Below are 14,266 nucleotides of genomic sequence, written 5' to 3'. Positions count from 1 at the left end.
CTGTTGCTAGCAGTCGGTGGCGTGACAATCATCCCTGCAAAGTTTCAGGGGGACCCGAATCTTCGTGAGGAGGAGAGGACAAGCGTTTGTAACATATTGTAAGCAGCAACTTTCTTACCCCCTGTATGAGTGTTTTGATGCAGATCGCTGCCACAACAAGCAGTCCCAATTTAATAGGTGATCTCCCCATATGCAGCAAGAAAGCCTAGAAACATTTGTTGGCTGGGATTTTCTGTCAGCATGCTACATAATTCACTTGTGTGTGTGTGTGTGTTGGGGGGGGGGGGTACCGTGCGAGTCACATTCCACGACAGCACTGGGGTCTGATATGAGTAGACTAAGCAGAGCACAGCTGTACCCCAAGTCTGGCTGCGAACAGTACTGTGGCGATGACGGATAGATGAAATCTCATTTTCATTTTAGGCAGAGTGGTTCCCCTACCCCCACAGGGCTCAATGTGGGTGCTAAGCCAGGGATCCTGAAATAAGGCACAAAATCTTATTACTTTATTTGCACCCCTGCTAGTCATGACAATTCTCCCGTTTCTGACAGTATAGGTACGTATTCCTTCATAATTTGTTCGCCTTTCCTCTTCTCTCTTTCCCCTGCAGCGAGAAAATTCTGAGAATTTTTGTCAGTGTTTTGAATCAAAGTTGGAGAAAAGATTGGAATTGTAATGTTTTTAGCAATTGCTTTAGAGCTATTTCACTAGTTAATAGTTCGTCTCTCCCTCCATGCTATATCCATTGAAAACTTGACTCAAATGCATCTTAAAACCTCCATCAAGGGGAGGGGCGTCATTGTACATGTAGGTCCTACTCTATTTTGTTTTGCTCTGATTTGTTCACATTTTAATTAATTTAGTTGTTTTGGGTTTTTTTAAAACTGATTATTGTTCTTATACCTGTTGATTTAAACCAGTCTGGTTGAGAGCAATCCAGTGTATTGCATGTCTTGGTTTTTACATTAAAAACTAGCACATTACTCATGGTGTAAAAGATATGTGTGACTATCATTACCATGGTGATCATACAAGATCATAAAATGGGATAAGAATTGGAGAGGAATTTGACCAAAAAAAAAATAATCCAAGAAATGCTTGAAGTGCATGATGCCTGGAATAATTTTCCTGGTATCGTATCGCAATTTGCTACGCATTTTTACACCACTGCTACACAAACTAACTTTTGTGTAGCAGTTTTCTTACATAGAAGTGTACAGGATATCACAGAAGATATTTTTCACCAACTGAAATTGCTAATCAAATTTGAGTTTGAAAATCATTCCCTGATGATGTATGCTGGATGCATCGGATAAGGGTACTATTTCCTTCTGTGCACACTGGATGTGATTGGATTACTGTACAAAGTTATGCTTGTGTCAATCTGGGCAACAAATCGGGACAGCTCAGTTGCATATTTGTGGTGTGAATTGGGCTTGCCCTGGATCGAGTGCGCGATGTGAACAGCACCGTATTGGTTTCAGATTGTAATAAGCCGGAGCTCCCTTCGCAGATGCCCGCAGAATGTTTCAATCTGCCCAATTTGTAGCTGGCTGTTCGGTGCGGCCCGTGGCGGTCGCGGCTCCGCCAGCAGTGTGAGACACCTGCACCAACTTACATTACAAGTTCAGAGTTCAAATTCTCCCTCCCCCCCCCCCCCCTTGCCTTTCCCCTCCCCCCTTGCCTTTCCCCTCCCCCAGCTGACACACAGCACTTGTGAGTAGGGTTTTCTATTTTGTAAGTGTAGGGTTTCTTCTGATGAAAGTGGCATGAAAAACATTTGGTTGCCACAAACCATGGGCACAGGAACATGAACACTTGGGGCAGGTCTTCAAAAGAAATTCTAAGAAATGTGATGGATGGATGAATTGGAGATTGATGATTTGCTGTTAAGAGTACCTATTGCTTACATCTTCCCCGAGTATGAAATGTGTAGGCATACACTGCAACAGTTGGTGGTGGAATCATGAATAGGTCTTGTCTCCAGCCACATCCTATAATACTGTATAACGAGGAATGTTCATGTGCATTTTAATTTCGCCAGAGCCAAGATTCGCAAAATTAAAATGCACATGAGCATTCTTGTCTACATTATGCGCATTGAATATTAGAGGCAACATGCGATAATTTCATGCTGCGAAAAAGGCCGTTCGCTCCAATTCACGATGATGTTGTGTTTTACAGGAGTAGAGTGCTTGACTGTGTCAACTTCAGTAAAATTAGTGTTTTATGTGAACATTGAAAGGCCAGTCCCAATCTTGTACTTTTGTTCAGTTTTGATCAATTTCTTTTTCTTATTTTCGTTTTAGTGACGGGTTTCCAATCCGGTCAAGACAGCAGCAGAAGAGAAGAGCCAACCGACACATGAAGCACAACATCAGGCAGAATGGGAAGGTCATGGTCCACTTGCCCTGCCCAGTGAGTATGCGTTAATACTAGCCCAAGTTTTACTAGCCCTAGCTCTACTAAACCCTGGCTCAACGGCCCGGCCCGTTAACGATCGCCCCGACACTGTACAGGCATGCTAACCAGGAAACATTGAACTGCACATTACTTGAATATGAGACTATTCTGAAGCAAATAATTTTCACACAACAATAGATATATAATGTACTCTATGAATCCCACAAGGATTGGAACAATCATCCCTCAGTATTCCCACTGATTCCCACTGATCAGTTACTAGCCATCCCCTTTAATTCTTGGGATATAAACTTCCAGTTATAAACATGAGTGTGTAAATGTACGCTTTTATGCCCATTGAACGCCAAAGTATTAGAATTCACAGATAGTTTCAAATTCTGTCTTACGATCTGTCAAATAATAGAGTTATTTTCTAATCTGTAACTTTACATTTGATGAATGGGACTCTTCTGCGAAGTGGCCCAATGCTGGGCCGATGTTGCATAACATCAAAATTATGGAAAATATCTGTAGATGAAGGACTTGAAGTGGGTAAACCGCAAAATCAGAAATGTAAGTCCCAAGAGCGATCGATCAGATATCGGTATCCCAAGGTAATACGGCTTGATATCGGCTATATATAGTATGCGATAGGGAGAATTTCCCCCAGCATCCAACTTATGTGGCCCTAGCTCTACAAGTTCTCACCTTTACAAGGCTTTGCTGCACCGGCCATGGCCTTACTTAACCCCGTGCTGTACGAACCCCAGGCATGCTCGCCCCACCTTGCACAGGTGTAGCCATGTCAACCATTTTGCCTGTGGCCTATAAAAAGGACAGTCTAGTTTTTGTTCATGTTTTTCTGTTCACTTTTAATCCTTCCTGCTGCAAAATTCATGTGTGTGGGATTCAAAAAGATAGATCTAAAAGTCCATTAAGCCTCATATCTGCATGTGGTGAATTGTAGATGTCATTTTATATATTCCATATTTTCCACATGTACATATGGATAGTTTCTTTATTCTTTGCATATAAATGTACGATCACAGTCAAATTGCAGACAGATTCCCAGCACACTCCATCATATACAGCTAGATATATAGACGAGATTTATACCACTGATAAACGTCTATTGTCAGGAAACCGCAGAATAAAGTTGTTTGCTATGTGAGAGCTAGAGGATTGAACAGATTTAGATGGCAAAAAAAGAAAGAAAAAAAGTCTTGTTATCATGTTCATTAAACACATCTCTAATTTTGTTCAGACTTCAGTTTCTGTATATTTGTGTGCTCTTGGCTGACTTCCAACAATGTGCTCTAGCTTTGTCACAACGTTTTGACCTGCTGATCAAACACATTACAGCTTTCATAATAACTTTGTAAAAAGTATGTGCATATGTACTGTACACATTATGACAGAGAGCACGCAGTTTGTAGAGAAGTGAATATAGGGTTGTGCTACCTGCAGGCTTTGCTTTGCCAAATGTGTCTTGAGACCATTCATGTGCACTCATGATCTAGCAAAACGTGTCTTGAGACCATTCATGTGCACTCATGATCTAGCAAAACGTGATGGGGTGGGGGGGGGGGGGGACACCTTTGTACCACAACTGGCCGAGGTGATTTTGAAAAGTGCGATAAACGAGAAGCTAGACTCATGTTATCAGATGCAGAAGAATAGCGCCATTAGCATGAAACTTGTCGCTAAACACGTTTAAAAACTAGTCTCTTGTGGCCATCTGAAAGAGTTTGGTGTCTTGTTGGGATTGGAAATCTTACAGCAAACAAGTAGAGGCCAGTCACCCACCATGCTTGATTATTGTCAGTGTCTGTTGTTATTTTTCCCAAAGCTTTGAAGAGGAGCTGCGAGGAACTATTCACCCCATTTCATCTTTATCTTCAGTTCCGCTACACTCAAAATATCATCCCCCCCCCCCCCAACCCAATAAAAAGACGCCTTTGTCTGAATAAATCTCATTCTGGGCATAGTCGCATCCTATTCATGTGGATGGTAAGGGAAAAATGAACACCACCGCTGTGGAGTTTGAACTCTTCGTCCTCCAATGTTAATGACCTGTAAGGGGGGGGGGGGGGGGGGACGAGAGTAGGAACACACTTGTGCACTAGCATTGTGTGAGAATGTCACCACAGGGGTCTTAAAGAACGCTGCCCTGTAAACAAACAAAGACAACATGCCTCTGCAGGTGTGTAAATTCAGCAATGTTTCAAGGGGATGGAATCGTATACTTAGGACATGGAACACAGTTGCAGAATTTCTAATGTTTTTATTTTGGGGGCGTTGATACAGACTAAAACAAATAAGCCTGTCTCGATGTTTAGTTATTGTGCAGGCAACAGCACTCTGCAGGTTTAAAAAGGGCAGGGAAAATATTCTTCAGTCATAATCCAAGTTAAAAGGTTATGTGCAAAAAAGGGGACTACTGAATAAGCTATTATTTTCGCGAGGGTTTAATTTTCGCAAATTTCGTGAATCACAGTTGGATCGGAATTTAACAACACGCGAAAATGACTCCATGCGGTGTGTTGATAGAGCATTAACGTAAGCGTCCGCGTCAATTCGCGAAAACGACATCTCGCAAAAATGTCTGTGACCTCGTCATTCGTGAAAATATCTGTACGTGAAAATAACAGCGTATACAGTATTGTCAAAGATGAAAGGAATGCGGTTCTTGATGGCTATTTTGGAATGCATTTTTTAATGTTATATCTTTGGCTGATATCAAAAAATTGTAAACATTCTCGTCATTGGACTCGTAAAAAAAAGAAAGTCTTGAATTGCGCCTAAAGAGCATCCCCTCCATTGCAGCAGAAGGATTGTGACATCTTAAAATTCAATAACAGACACACAGACACAACTCTCACACACAAATATTTCACAGGTCAAGAACTATATAGCTGAGAAATGAATGTGGCAGCAATTCCAGGAAATTTGCAAAACCACTTTCCTTTTTTTCTTTCCTCCTCCTTGTGGAGAGTCTTGTGAAAGTTAAGCAATTGTGGTTAGGGTCTTGCGGTGGGAGAGTATTTAAATCTTTTGCACCTTTTGAAGATGGATAAGGTATATTAATTTAGTATGGGGATTGATTTCCCCCCCCCCCCATCCCTCTACATCCCAAGTTCATACTGTTGCCTCTATTCAAATCGCAGTCACACGCACACACACACACACGACCACGGACTCAAAGCAATTTATGATGTCGACAGTCAAAAGAAGGCAAGGACCTGTGTTTTAGATTAGATTCCAGATTTTACCAGGATAATATGTGGAGGAATGGCAAATCTCTCAGCCCGGTTGGGTAAAAGTTGAGTCAGGGAATGGTTCAGGAAAGCAAGAGATTCAGAATGAAGGGGGGGGGGGGGGAGGGAAAAGAGGTGCAATAATGTGTTGTCATGGTTATGTTCAATGGCTTCCAATAAAGTTATGGAATTACCATATAGTGTTTAAGAGATAAACAAGCATTTAGTCATTATTGAACTAGATCCTTAAAAAAGTGCAAAGAAGTTTTGTCCCCTTTGTGTCTTGAAGTTGTCATTCCATTCTCCATATTCCTTCCCCAGCCAAAGGACCACTCATTCCCCCCCCCCCCCCCGATCCTGTTAACCCCCATCCTTCTCACCTATCGCCCCCTACACTCCTTATTCCTCCTGTTCTCCTGACTTTGCTGCATGCATCCCATCCCCACTGGCACTCCTGTACCCTGGGCCCCAAGTACATCTTGTATCTTTTCACACCCTGTCAGCTGGATTTACAATTGAACTTGTTGAATTCCTGTGCATGGGGTGAAGGCAGGGCTCCGGTAGAGCGCCCCATCTGTGCTTCATATGCCTCCAACCTCAAGGCCTATTCTGGAAAAACCAGACCCTCTGTCAGGGTTTCTGCCTGTAAACCTGTGTGAAATATGACCCCGCATACCACCTTCAGATTACCCATCAATGCAATTGTAACTGAAACCAAGTGCACTTTAATATTTCTGTAACCCCAGAAATACAAGTCATTTTTGCAGCGTTCAGTGAGTACAATGTGAATACTACATTCAAGATCATATAAGAGAAATACTGTAGGGTTTGGTAGCGAAGACTATTCTTTGACCTCTTCACCAGTGCAGGCTCCACTACCATGACCTTTGAACTTCCGAGCTCAGCCTGGGTGTGAAACTGGTAATTGCGTACTTGTGCCTCTGTGTCTTGGGGAACAAAGAAAAGAAGGAAATAAAGAAAAAAAAATGCAAGAAACACCATTTTCTTGACAATTTGGTCCTGTCAGGTATGTCATGGAATTGAGCAAGCAGTCAGAATAATCACAAAATATCAAGAGAGTGATATTTTGGGTGGAAAGGCTGTTTATGCATTGGATTTTTGTGCCACAGTTTTTGTGCAAAAAGAAAACAGAGCTCGTTGCCAGATGTGATTTGTACGTGATTTCATAATTTAGCCATTGCTTAAAAGCTCAAATACTCATTTTGATAATGTTGTGACAGAAGGGATACAGTCTGATGCAACAAACATGCGACTGTATTTTAACTTCGGGAGTTTCATCCACAATTGCAAGTATTGTAATTTTCATGTGGAGCATTTCTAAAAGTGACAAATGAGTGGAATTTGTGTGAATGTCCAGAAATTTACTTCCTTTCAATCCCCATCATGGCAATCCCAAGTTCATGAAGAAAGGTAAATATTTCACTGTATGTTCTCATGAGGAATACACAGTGAATCAGTATACACATAATGCCCTGTGCATATCGTGCAATTGGTACATTAAAAAATATATATATATATGTACAGTTCAGCCAGCGATCAATTTTCCCCTAGATCGCGATCACAGGCGATCAGTGATCGCATACGCGATCAATTGATTGTATGCCGAATTGCATACAATCAATTGATTGCGACATATCGCGTATGCGATCACTGATCGCCCATGATCGCGATCTAGGGGGAACTTGATCGCTGGCTGAACTGTATAATTCAGATCTTACTCCATTTGATATGGGGGGGGGGGGATAATGCTGTAACCCCCAGTAGTACCCAATGGGGCATCTCATTTTTGGGGGGACAAATCGAGAATGAGCGTGTCCAAGCTTTGTTCTCAACTGTTTTCTTCTTGTCCCTGTTGCATTGCAGCGTGCCCACAACCCGCGGGAGATCCTCCGACGGACCCAGTCGAGTTGCACGGATCCTGACAGAGAAGCTAGAGAAGGTTCTGGCGGAGCGAGAAATAAAGGAGAGACTCGCAGCCAAGCTACGCAAGGTTGAAGTGAGTTTCTTTTTGAAGGGAATGTTGAAATGTTTTATTTTTCGTAGAGCATTCTTTCTTAATTCTGCAGTTTTAACATCTCTTTGAAATGGATACTAGTGACTGTTTGAGTCAAAACTCATTCATGATGCTGACTACAAAATCTGGGTAATTTTGTATGAAGGATTGTTTTCTGATATCTTCAAAGTTCAAATTTGGCTCATGTGTCTCTTATCAGTACAATGAGGAGTAGACTTCAAACAGGTGCATTCTTCTTTATGTTTGTGGTAAAATAAGACAGCAGTGTGCCAAGGTTACACATGTTAGGTGCTGATATGCATGTGTTGTGTATATTTACCCAAGTATGTAGAAGACAGGTTTGAATTTACCAACTGAACATTCATACTTTCTTGTCTGATGCCAGCTTTTGTTTGAGCTAATCCAAGCAATGCACTTAAATTCTCACCAAGCTTTTTCTTCTTTTCCTTCTTTGCGCATCAATGTTGTATCAGGATGTTGAAGAGGAAAGTGAAATTGTGCCGAGTCTGCCTCGAGGCAGCCCGGAACGCAAATATTTCCTGTTCATGATTTCGTGGAGGAGGACCCAAACAGTATTCTTGAAGACCACATGTCGCGAGTGTTCAGAGACTCCAATAGGCACACACCACGGGGCTTTTCACCGCGGTCACGGTCGCCGGACCACCACAGAAACAAACTGCCGCCCTCGATGGCGAACGTGCCACCGGTTTCAGCTCTCACAAAGCCTATGTTGCATCACCGGCATCATGCCACAAAATCAAAGGAACTTGGAATGCTGCCACCAAACGTAGCAAGTGTTGGACATGCAGAAACAACTTATGTGCCATATATTGAGGATTCTGGGCGTCACAAAAAAGCGCAGCAGTAAGAAGAGTGACATCTCGTCAATATCGAAGACAACGGACAGCGGGATCTTTGAAGGGCCGCCTTCGTTGCCGTCCGATTCGGAGAAGTGAGTTTGGCAACACCTTGTAGCAAATGGAGCTGCTTTCTTTGTAGATTGTTTTTTTTTTTTCACTCATGCTTGGAGCCACATGAAAGTAACCACCTCATTATCATAATCTTAGCTGATGCTTGTTGGCAAATATGAATGTTTAGCAGACATTTTTTGGTCCTTGTTTCATTTATATTTAGATCAACCAAATTACTTTTCAAGGTAAGATGCAATATGTTATACTGTAAACCATGATATATTCGCGGCACGAAATTTTCTCGAATTACCACTTGCGTTCAATGCATATAGTGTACATAAGAAATCGGTGCATTTTAATTTCGCAAATCTTGGCGCTCGCGAAATTCGCGAAATTAAAATGCATGCGAACATTCCTCGTTTTACTGTATGTTAGAAATAGACATACTCCTGTTTAAGTTGTGGTTGTCTAATTTACAAGACTATGTGCTGGTCTTTCACAAAGCACCCCCATATTGTATGATTTACAAAGATAACATGATGCTCTTTTACGAATTACCACCTTAATGCAAAACTCATTTTCCCGCACACTTACTCTGCGACAGTTCCATGAAGCGTGTGGCGGATTGGATTCGAGAGGGAGACGACACACCAGGCCCTCGCCTGCCGCGAAACACGTCGGCACCGCACCACCGGAGGACACACAAGATGCCCGCGGACCAGTACGTTCCCATGGCGATGCATCAGTAAGTTTGTTGTTGGCGGAGTCTCAACAAGCTCCTTGTAAAGACTGTTTTGTGTGTTAAGTGTTTAGCAGTGAACACGGGAGACTTCCCTTACTCCAACATGCTTCAAAGTTGGTGGTGCAGTCCTCAGGCTATTAATGATATAAAAAGTAAAGATGTTGTATAGATTCAGCACTTTCAGAGTTTCAACCCCTCCCAAGACTGGTAATTCAGTCACCTTGTTCATTGTGAAGAATAAATGAAGGTTTGTGGTCTGATGCAAGCCACAGCAGGGAAGAAGGCTTTCCCATCAATCTGTTATAAAATATCTGAGGCATGTACTCTACTGTAGTAACTGACAATTCAAAGGAGAGTAGTTCTTCAGCTGACCATAAAAGTAATTATTGTGTATCTGTCTGAGCAGGATGTCATCGAAGAAGCCTGTTGTCTACAACACGTCGAGACCCACCTCCATGGAGAGAGAGCGCACACATACACCCACCACCTCGCTGGCCCAGCACAGCTCACCCCACCTTCCCAAGCAGCCTTTCGCCCAGGACCCCAACATGCCCCTCATGCAGCCCCCGGAACCGCTCACCGTTCTGGAGGAGGCTCGGCGCAGGATAGACGTATCAAGTCGGCAGCAAAGGATAAGGTAGGTTTTCTCATGTTCACAAGATTTTTTTCAGACCCCCATGGAGTACCACTATGGACCCACTTATCGTCCTTAGAATGAAAGCTATCAGTTTTGCACACCATTACAGAAAAACAGATTACCTCCGATATGGAACCTATCATGTTTGTATATGAGTACAATAATGAAGCTAGTTGAAAGTCATGTCTACATTAGTATTATTTATTTTTTTTTTGTGGGGGGGGAATAGGATGGTTAGCAACTTTTCTGACTGAGGAAACTTCAGGGCCCTTTTCATGAAAGAGGTGATAGGATAGCAACTCTTGCTGAATGGCAACTGTCCTGTTAACGGCAGAATCCAGCTCACCGACTGGCAGTTGCTGTGGGAAGTTTGCTGTTCCAGCAAGAGTGGTCCGAAAATATTTTAGGAAACGGGGCCCCAGGAGTCTGTGCATTTTGCATGCAAGGTTTGGTACCATGTGCCAATGCAATTTCTGTTCTAGTGTACGTTATTGATTTGACACTACAGGAAGTCAGGGTTGCAGAGCTGTTTTTGTTCAAGAGAGATGTATCCTTCCAGTTTTCATTTCTCTCTGTATTTCATGAATTACTTACTTGGGTTCACTTGGGGGGTGTAGAACATAATGTGAATTTGATATGACAGTAAGTGAAATGTGCTATCACATGAGCACTGTTAAATCAAGTCTGACTTGTTTAATTCACATCCAAAATACAAAGATTCTGCATGTGTTGTTTTTCTTTGCTTTTTCTTGAAGTCTCCCCTTCTTAAAGGCATAATTTACCATTTGCAGAAGACACAAAAACCCAGCATTAGTGCTTTAGAATAGTTCTAAAATGTGATTTAGAGATAGAAACATCACTGTAAAAATTTGAATCCGTATAATCGATGTTAATTATCGTTAGATACCCAAACTGTGAACAGTAGTTGTAATAAAAATGCTTCCAGACTAAACCGTCTACAGTTATGGTTTATTTAGAAAAATACTGTGTCTCCTTATATTTTAGGCTCTATTGTGAAAATTTTATATGGTAGCAGACCTACACATATACATCAAATGTGATATCTGGAACATTTTTTAAATCACTTTCCCAGAGGTAAACAGGACCTTTAAGGAGAGAGAGACCATGAAGGCGGAGGCAGTCTGAATCAAAGTAAAACAAAGTGGCCCCTCTTCCGGTCGTGAAGAAATAACTTAATGAGGAAAAAAAATAAGAGAAAGAAAAAGGCAGGCATTAACACTTGAGGAAGCTGTAAATTGATTAGCCCTTGAGACGGTTTCCGGTGAATGGTTTTGTCACTGCCCCTCGATGTAAGTCTTTGTCAGATAGTGTAAGGCAGTCATTGTGTTGGCTCAGAGGGATTCCATCCTTAGTTAAAGGACTTTAAAAAAAAAAAATAGATGTCGTACGCTGAAAGGGGTGTCGCGCCGCCGATCTGACTGTCCTCGCAAGTGCTATTCAGTTGATCTCCTGTCCACATGTTTCTAACTTGAGTTCTTTTCCCCACCCCCTCTCTCTCTCTCTTCGTCCCTGCATTTCCCATCAGCGGCAAAACCTCTGACCCCAGGAAGGACAAGAGGCCGGGCGTCCCCGGGATGACCTCGTCGGGTCAGACGCGGCCGCAGATCCCACCAGCATCTCGGACAACCAGATCTACCCGAGCCCGTCCAGACCTTCGGCCACAGGAGGGTAGGTCATCACGCAGGTGTCCTATCGAGGGGGCATGTCCTAAAGTAGGGCACACACACACACACAAAAAGAAGGGCACGAAAAGCTGTGCCATGGCAAATCTTGAGATATCCTTTCCGTGGAAAGTATTTTAAACACATTTACAGTAGTTGACAAAAGCCAAGTCTTTCAAGTGGAATCTAAAGTGCAGTGCTGGAATACTTGATTGTTCATTTCACGAATTCCTCACAGTCCAACTGCTAGCCTACTATGCCAGGATTCTATTCATACACTTAATTTTACATCTGGCAAGATTAGAAGTGAAATGCATTGTGAATTTACTTCCTGTATCAGGGACATACGAAGAGTGGACATGCAGTGCTTTTCTAAAAGTGTATGCTATACATCGTATGTACAGTCAACTCTCGTTAAAATGAAGTCCTCAGGACTGGAAGGTTTCTTTCGTTATAATGGAACAAAAAAAAAGAGAAAAACTATAGAGCGGATTATGTTGCGGAGTGAATTTTTACTTTGTTGTAGCAGGAAGTTTGCTATAGCCGTGTTTGTTACAGTGGACTCCCATTGTTGGAAACGAAGTCCTCGGGACTGGCAGTTTTCTGTTTTGGTTATAGTGAAATTTCGTCATAACTGAACAAATAAACAATAAAAAACTATGGAGCAGATATTGATGGGGAATTAATTTTTACTTCGTTGTTTTCGAAGTTTTGTTGTAACCGTGTTCGTTATAATGGCAGTGCACTGTGGAATTCAAAATCCAATCTTACAGATGTGTGAAGTTTGCCATACTCTCCTCAAGGCTCTCTGAAAAATTAAACTGGTGTCCTGACAGATGAATAAGGATTTCCTCCTGATTTGGGAATTATTCTCCATGAAGATGCATGTAGCGAACAATTATCTCCCTTGCGGCTGTTCCCATAGTCTGTCTCCCCGTCTTCGTTGTGTCAATGTGTGGTCACCACAAATCTGTCCAATGGAAAAGCCGTCGTAAAGAAATTACAGAATGGGGGATGATTGGGAAGCATGTACATATGATGAGCATTCATCTTGATGGTAGCATTCTGGCATATAAACCCATGTCGTAGAGTGTAATATCATTGTAAATCATCCTTACTCGGGAGACATGAAGTGTATAAGCTGAAATGTGAATAAAGCTGGAATTGATGCGGCACATAGACAACTGAAAAATAGTAATTTACTTTGTGTTGACTAGTGTGAGTTGTAGCCAGAGAGAATGATGAATTGACCGATCGAAAAGCAGTTCTCAGGTTGAATGTCTTCGCCTGTCGCCCTGCACTTTAACTATATTTCTGCTTCTTGCTGCTCCTTTCCCGCAGAAAGCGACCAGGTTCGTCTTCCTCGTCGAGCAAAAGTCGGCCCACCTCTTCCAGCGGGACGTCGGGAAAAGAAGACGCAGCCATCGACGACCATCGCCTACTACCTGTGTGGAGATCCATCCCCTACAGGACCACTCTCCCCGGCTCAGAAATCACCCTCCGGCAGTTCAAGGCACTCATATCAAAGAAGGGAACATACAGGTTGTCTTGTTTGTCATTTCAGTGAGAAAAAACTCATCTTTTGTGTTGAAGAAAAAAAAACCTGATGAGCAAGGATGATTGAGAATGTTTGCATGAATTTTTAGCTCACGTGAGCCGAAGGCAAGTGAGCTATTGCGATCATTCTTCATCCGGCGTCCGTCGTCCATCTTCCCGTTGTGCGTCGTGCGTAAACTTTTTGCATATTCATCTTCTTCTGAAAACCCCAAGACCGATTTTAACCAAACTTGGCAGGTAGCATCCCTAGGGGGTTAGGATCTCAATTTGTAAAATGGGCACCATGCCGCACCCAGGGGGCCCCAAATCCCCCCAAATTAAGGAATCTTAAAAATCTTTTTCTCTAGAACCAGAATTGATAGCGCTAAGTTAATGCTATGAGTTAGTACATTGACGACTGTAGTTTCAAGTTTGTTCATGGCAGAATCAGGGGTGCCCCCTTGGGACCCAGGGGAGGAGGATGGGGAGGGGTCCTAATGGGCCTAAATTGTACATTTTCATCTTCTCTTGAGAACCCCATGACTGATTTTCACCAAACTTGGCAGGTAGTATCCCTAGGGGCATAGGATCTCAATTTGTTCAAATGGGCACCAAGTCCTACCTGGAGGGCCCCAAGGGGCCCAAACCTCTGAAAATTAAGGAATCTTTAGAAATCTTCTCTGGAATCAGAAGTGATAGAGCTAAGATAATACTATGAGTTACATGTAGTACATTAATGACTGTAGTTTCAAGTTTGTTCAAAGGTGGTCACCCTCTTGGGGGCAGGGGGGGGGGGGGGGAGGGGTGGTGACGTCCAAAAAATTGGGGCCTAAACTCTACATTTTCATCTTCTTCTTGAAAACTTCATAATGGATTTTCCCCCAAACTTGGCAGGTAGCATCCCTAGGGGGTTAGGATCTCAATTTATTAAAATGGGCACCATGCCCCACCCAGAGGGCCCCAAGGACCCCCAATCCCCCAAAATAAGGAATCTTAAAAAATTTGGACCCTATGGTGCATTTCCATATTCTGCTTGAGAATGCCTGGTCAAATTTTGGTAGA

At 42.6% G+C, this 14,266-nt stretch overlaps 1 pseudogene; it reads left to right on the top strand.

Annotated features, from left to right (window-relative positions):
* The window catches only part of LOC140231413 (axin-1-like), a 44,561-nt pseudogene that overhangs the window by 21,611 nt on the left and 8,684 nt on the right, over positions 1–14,266 (top strand).

The sequence above is a fragment of the Diadema setosum genome, chromosome 8 (genome assembly GCF_964275005.1).
Source record: "Diadema setosum chromosome 8, eeDiaSeto1, whole genome shotgun sequence".
Lineage (NCBI taxonomy): Eukaryota > Metazoa > Echinodermata > Echinoidea > Diadematoida > Diadematidae > Diadema > Diadema setosum.
The sequence above is the reverse complement of the archived record's forward strand: the minus strand, read 5'-3'. Positions and strand labels throughout refer to the sequence as shown.